We start from the raw sequence: 7,957 nt of genomic DNA on the forward strand, positions 1-7,957 counted from the left end.
GATTTGCGTTTGTGTAGCCCGAGCGACCCCGGTTAAGTTAGTGTGTGGAATTGCCTGAGTCTGGTGTCATGCTATCAGAGCACTAAAGAAGTGGTTTTGGGGGTGACACTGACACTAGTATTAAATATCTTGTTGGCCGGCCTTTGATGACAGATTGAAGTTCATACAGGTGACATTCTTTGGTGAGATGCTTGCGGCTCCAGTCACTGCTACCTCGACTTACCCTAATCTAAATAATTCGCATAAATTATAGTTGCTTACATGTATTCAAACTTGACATTTGAGCACTCCTTTCCTCTCTTCTTCTTGCCTCTTTTATCTCTTGTATTTTTCCACTATATTCCGCGAGTATAGTTGTATTTTTCTATTATATTTCACAGGCAACTGTTACGAGCATGACTAAGGACCAAAAAATTCAAACAAGTACCGTGAGATTTTGTTTGCTGCCTTCGCATATGGTTCATGCTGCTCCTTTTGTTATTCTTTTTCCCCGTTAGGGTAGTAGGTTCTTGAGGTGTTTGAATAGCCCCTAGTTTGCTGATCCTGACGCGGACTTTCCAAGAATTGAACCATACGAAGAGTGTCTGGTTCCAGGCACCTATAATGTCTGCTCCAAGAATGCAAGTGACGTACATAAGAACTGAGCCCCATTTTAATAGCCTTGACTTCCTGATAATCGTTGAAACCGTAGTGCTTTCCTTTTCCGGATTAGGTCTCAATAGAGATGAAGTCGGCGGATAAAACGGTTGTTTGGAAGCAACTCTTGGAAAAGAGAGAAGGTTTCTGATGTCACCCTGATGCCATGGTGAAATAAAGGTTGGGAAGGAATAACAGCCGGGGACTTGGTCGCTGGATCTTGTTTCATGATTACTGACCCCTAATGCCTGAGGAACTATATATATATATATATATATATGAGCTTCTTTACGTCCTTAAATTATGAACTAGCAATTCCAAGTTCTACAACTGCTTAATGACTCGGCGCCGTACGTCGAAATCTAGTGCTCCACTCGCATTCATACCACGATGCGCTGCAGTCGTCGAGACGCAGTTGCTTATGTTCAATTCATCACCTAACAATTCTGATTCGTTCGTTCACAGGTTCTTCTTGTTCCAAACAATTTCTGAATGTTTGAGAAATGACTGACATTATTATTATCAACATTAATAGAAAAATAAATTTGACATGGTAAAAGAGCACGACGGTCATATGGTGGAGAGTACTAGTGTACTTTTTTTATGTACTTCCGAGAATAGAAACTTCCTCGTTCAGGTCAATCTTGGTTAGACAGAAATGTCATCCAATGCCCCGATGCCCTCTTCGCTTCTTGTAATTGTACTTCCTCTTTTCAATTTCTTTTCTTCTTTCCTGAAAGTTTTCCGGCTCTCCTCAATCTCATCCTTAATGAAGATGAATTCGTGGGTTTGGGATGACATGCAATAGCAACAGATGTCAAGCAGTATTATGGTACACACGATGTTTATCGTTTTTGTAGGATAAATATTATCACTTGTTCAAAAGTGGTGGCCCTGGGTGAAGATGACCGCTGAACCATCACTGCTAAAAATTCCAACATAAATTGCTGGATTCAAAGTACCCGGTACATGATACAAGAAAGAAAGGAAAAAAAAAAAAAAGACGCATCACCTTCAGCTGATTATACATACACTCACTTAAATTGTCAAAACTAACCTTGATGTGTATGCGTAGCACCATACGTACTCACACGTCTTCAAAGTTACACTCGACATTTCATTGTCAGTAGTATTATTGCAATGGATGATAGCGGCCGCACTAGAAGAAAAATCTGAATTAGTGGCGCCAATTCAAGGGAATGCCATGGCTTAATCTGAATTAGTGGCTCTCTCTCTCTCTCTCTCTCTATATATATATACATATATACTGTAGTTTTGTTTGCGTGCAGTGCAACAAATCAAAATTAATCCGACAAAACTTAAAGGAAAACAGTTTCCTGCGTTTACGGAATGAGTCTTAACCACACAAGTGACCAGTTATTTAACTCGTTAGAATTAATAATGTAGTACTTAGAGCATCCACAATGCTATTACACTTTGTGGAGTGTAATCCACATGCCACGTCAGCATTCCACTTTCTCCTCTTTTATTACACTTTCACTCACAATGGATTACACCCCACAAGGTGTAATAGCATGGGTACACAATTAATCAAATATTTATTTTAATAATGCATAACTCATATCCCATAAATAAATAAAGTAATTTTTAAAACTAATTTTGTTATTTTTAAAAAATAAAGTACTAACTTTCGTTAAATTTTGTACATTTTGAATTTTTTTTATTTTCTAAAAATGATATTATTAATTTTTAAGTTTGAATAATATATCTTTTTCTATGTTTCAAAAATAATATATTGTTATTTTTTTAAAAATAATTATGTAGGAAATTAAACAAATATTTGATACTTCAAATGCGAAGATATCATAATAATCCATACTTAATTAATAATTCGGAATGTAATTAGTTGAACTCCATAACATAATATTACATAAGTTAAATCAAATAAAATACAAATAATAACAAAATGAATACTAGTTTTCATTGTCATTGCCTTCGAATCGTTCCCAAATATGCCCGAAAGGAAATTTGGGTGCCGTTGGAAAGGAAATATTGGGTGCCGTTGGAAATGCTGAAATTTTACCGTTGCCTAGGCCCACATTCTGAGAATTACACGCATCATACATTTGATGCGTGTAATCTCCATGACACGGCTCCAATGGGGAGCCGTGTCATGGAGTGGTGTAATGGGGGTGTATTACACCCCCATTGGAGCTGCCCTTACTGAGTATATCTCATGCTTTAAGTTTAAACTAAATAAATAAATAAAAAAAACTACTTGCAATTGGAAATCTGGAGGTTGGTGAATGTATGGTAACCTAATCATTACCTCAGACCTGAGCGGTTTCTTTCTCAGTACTTTTGTTTAAGACTATTTTGAGTGCCTTAGAAGTAACTGTTCCCGGTGTTGATATTTTGGATGATTTCTTCATTTTTGGAATTACTTATTCTAGAGATGTCAATAGCTGTAAGCTGTATAGGCTTCTTGATTTGATAGTAGTTATGGCGCGCGGGAAGTCAACCGAAGCAGCTGCACAAGCAACAGTGCCATCTCAACGGATATAAAAATCTCTTCCCTTTTTTTTTTTCCAAGTCGGGAGATTTTCTCACGCAGAGAGGGCATTTTCACAAATATATTTTTCTTCTTCTTTCCGAACAGACATTCAACCGGGCATGTTTTGATTGGAAAAGGAAAATAACAAGAAAAGTTTTGGCCCACGAAGGAACCCTAAAAAATCACACCTCCCACCATTTTTGCTGTAAAAGTCCTAGTATCCGTATTTGTTCATGAATTACTTGCACTTTACCACTTTAGTATGACAGGAACAAAGGGACTTACCTACGATCTATCTAGAGCTACCATCAAAATTTTGAGACAGATTATTTCTTAAGAAAATTAGAGCTGTCTCGTTATCTTCGAAAATTCTCAAAGTGCACACATGACGATGAAATTAATTATCGTGTGGCATCCGTAACCTCGATCAGTGGTGGCGGAGCCCCGTTGGAGTGAGGGTGGGCAGTTATCCCCCTCAAATCTAATAAAACTATTTAACGCAAAACAAATATTTGCACCCTCTTAAAATTCTTTTCTGTATATAGATTATCTTCTAAAGTTTTATATATTCCCTTTTCATTCTACATTGACCTCCTAAAAAAAATAAAATTTTTTATTAATTACTTCTAACAAAAAATTTGGACACACCTCAAAATAAAAAATGTGTATTATATATATATTTTATATATATCTAAGAGCATGATTTATATTGAAATTGACAATTGCACCCCTTCAATATACGTCCTGGCTCTGCCACTGACCTCAATCCTCAATAATCAATATCGGGTCGTCATTCTTTGAATGAAGAAGTGGCGGTCAAGCCGATCACTCAAACTTTACACAAACAAAATCATGGGTGTCTTGTCCAAAAGCTGGGGTTTGTTTTGTAGTACCACATTTCCCGTTGCCGGTAAAATACGCAACTCAAAACGATCTAGTGGATTGACATCAGCCCATTTTTCCAGCTTTGCGATGTCTGAGTCAAACCGATAATTACTGACCCAATTGTTGGGCTGAATCCACCAAACAAACCCCATCCGCGGATCGTTTGTCCATTATCCACTATCTGTACACTGTTAAAATTTTGTTTACGAGGTGCTTGGGAGGTGGTTTTCAAGAGAAGAAATGGGTTTCAATTGTATCTAGGGAAAATCGTGCAAAACGTCATTCCCATTTCATTAAATGAACTTTTTTGTCCTTCAATTTTAAAGTGTTAAATTTATGCTCCTTGTAAATTCAAATTAGCAAAATTTGGTCCAAATCTAAGTTTTTGACCACCTTTTTTTTTTTTTTGTCTAAAATTATCACATAACTTACATACAATCATTTTTCATCTAAAAAAGATTTGGATTTCAATTTTTTAGTGGCAAAAATAAATATAGATTGGGTTAAATCTCACTTTTTTAGGAAAAAATGAATATAGTTTGGGTCAAATCCTACTTTTTAGAAGGCAAAAATGAATATGAATAAGATCACTTGTTTAACTACAAATGAGATCTGACCTTTTTGTTCTAAAAAAATGATCATGTATGAGTCATGTGACTGATTCAAGGTAAAAAAAAAAAAAAACCTAGATTTAAACTAAATTTTATCGACTTGATTTTGTAAGGGACATAAAATTATCATTTAATAGGTGAAGGTGAGAAAATTCATTTGACAAGTGTTATAGACGTTTTAAATGATTTTTTTCCTTATATCCATACGTAATGTTTATTTAAAGTCAATCAGAATCAATTAATGAGTGTCATATATTCCCTTCTATAGGTTTCATGATTAACTACTAAGGAGAACAGTTTCTCTTAATTATGACGGCTTCTTAATATATGAAGGGGATTCATTAAAGACAATCATATTGGTAATTAAACTCGGATAGTAACAACAAGTTTTAACAACAAAAGTACTGTATTTTCTTTGTTGTTTCTTATTTTTAATTATTTGATAGAATTTGAAGACGTATACCTAGTGGCAGGTTTTTACTTTACTTTTTTTTTTGGGGGGGTTTTGTAGGTGTGAAATGCATGGTAGTTAAGTTACCGAAACTGATTAATCTTCTTTTCCAGAATGCATGCACGTCCGTCGTATCTATAGAAGTTGTGAAATGGTGCATTTGTCATCTGAACCTCCGTCCGTGCGTTTGTCTTCAATCTCAGTAGTTTATACTTTATACCCTCCCTCCCCATGCCCATGGCCATGGTGGCCACCATCCTCAGCTTCATCTGCATTATTTTTATTTTTATTGGCCTCGTTTATCTTCTCTCCACGTGAAAAGTGAAACTGGGGGCTACCGTCTTCATAAGAATCCAAGAATCATACATACATGGTATATTGCACTTAATTAGCAGAGAAACTGAAGGGGCCGGCGACTGACTGACTCATGATTTGATACTAATAACTTGTATCTCTTCAAAGACGAATAATGAAATATGCAAGACGAGAAAGGTGGGAACAAATCAAGCTCCAACTGCCCACATTGGACAACAGATTCCCTCTGCACTCCTACAAATATTCAAATCATGCTCATCCGATTAAGACAACCACTGGCGTTGATTAATTATTCGAATGAGATAGTATATTGCATTTAGTCTTTGCACACAAGAACAATCAAATGGGCCTAATTGATTTCCATACAGGAGTAGGACTCCTGTTTATTTAACTGCATGCTGCAGATTAGTATGATGATGATATGGAGTACTGCTTCTAATGCTGCATAAACTTCCAAAATATATCCTCCAAAATGTCATCCTTCAAGATGGACGTATGGTCATACGTACAACAAACGGAGTAGTACGTGGGGCAATGTGTGTACATGGATGATAATGGCTGGACAAAATAATAAGCACGCAGACTGCTTGTTTTATTGAAGTGCCAACTGCCAATTCTGTCCATCCCATGTTATTTTATATAGGGCTAGACACTTTTTTTTTTTTTGAAGAAATAGGGCCAGACACTTAAAAGCAGTACGTACGTTTAACCCGGTACAAATTAAAAATCTTTTCTGCCACTATAGTATATCCATTATGTACTTAATAGTTATGGTATTAAGAGCGGATGTGATTTTTGTCTACTAGCTAGTCAAAGATTGAAATCCAAAACCCTAAAAATCTTGGACTCAAAATTTTTTTTTTCTTTTAGTCGTAACGGCGCATCTAACCTAACCTAACCTACTCCTACTCCTAAGGGGGGAATCTACTCTATGGGATGGTCCAACTAAGTCGGAGAAACCTGACGGAGACTGAACTACCATCAGACCAGACGGGTGAACCACACACTCGTATGGATTTAGAACGAATCTCATATTGAGGCACATTGATGGGAGGTAAGGTTTGAACCCTTGACCTCTCACCCCACAATTAATGTGGTGCCAACTCCTCTAGAGGGTGTTGGTTTGGATAGGCCTATCAACGGGCCGGGTCCGGGCCGGAATTCATTATTCCGGACCCGGACCCGGCACACTATATCGGATCCGGATCCGACCCGTTTACCCGACGGGTCTTTTACTCTATGTTCTGGGTCTACTCGAAAAAAAACTAACAAAATTTATAATTCCTAACAAAAATGAGAAAAAAACATATATTTATAAACTAATTTCTAACTAATACAAAAAAAATCAAATAAGAAAAGAAATCAAATTAACCTTACTCAAATACATCACCCTAATCAAATTATGTGGATTAGGATCCGGGTCCAATTATATCGATTACTCAAATACATCATCCTAATCAAATTATATTAATAAATATTTATATTTTAAATTATTAATCCATTTATATCCGGATCCAGGTCCAATACGGGTCGGAATACTATATTCCGTATCCGACCCATTTTTTTGTTTGACAAAACGGATCTGGATCCGGGTCCATGTAACGGAATTAAATCCCTACCCATACCCGGATAAATTTGACGGATCCGGTCCGGGTCCGGGTCTAGACCCGGACCGTTGACAGCCCTAGGTTTGGACTCAAATCTTTACTGTAGGTGAATTTCTTCTATCTATATATATGTTGATTCTGCGATAAAATAGATAGGATAATTGAGAGTCCCTAAACTATGTCAATTATTAATTTTTGTTCCCTTATCTATTTTAAGTTTCGAATTAGTCCCTTGACAATAAAATGCGTTAAATTTTAATCCTTTTGCTTATCTCCACCGTTCGGAGCTGATCAATTTGTAGAGATATATCAAAAGATCAAAATTTAACAGTTTTTACTATTGAGGGCCTAATTTAAAATTTGAAATAGCTGAAAAGCCAAAAGTTGAGTATTAAAATTGTTTAAGAGGCTTCTAAGGTTGTTTAGCTAAATAGATATTGGATTGCGAGTGAAATCATCTCTTACAATAGAAATGTATGTGGCTCAGTTTGTACAAGATACCATATCAACTTTAACGTGGACAAGGAATTAACCAAACACACCCTGTGGAATTTGGATTAAAGTTTCAATACTCAATTTATCCAAATTTTAATTGACCTGAAATTAAAATAAAACCAAGGTTGCCTTTGCCTGAAGAGATGGAAACTGGAAAGCAGCAAGCAACCCTGGAATGCTCACTGCCCTGAGGAGGTACACCTCAGCAGGAAGGAGTTCTTAGGTCCAGCCACGTCATCAACCCACGTAGGAAGAGCATCCTCCTAGAAGTTCACGCACCTCGCTTACACGGGACGGAATAGCAGTTGACTCGTCCACTTGATCTTTTTTTTTTTTTTTCTCCCCTTTTAATTTGTGTATTAATAGCTGCTTAGGAAAGAAAGAAAAGAATGAAGTGGTGGGATTCTAGGCTTGGCTTATCCAAGTAGACATAGAATATTTT

Source organism: Coffea eugenioides, chromosome 5 (genome assembly GCF_003713205.1).
Source record: "Coffea eugenioides isolate CCC68of chromosome 5, Ceug_1.0, whole genome shotgun sequence".
Taxonomy (NCBI): Eukaryota; Viridiplantae; Streptophyta; class Magnoliopsida; order Gentianales; family Rubiaceae; genus Coffea; species Coffea eugenioides.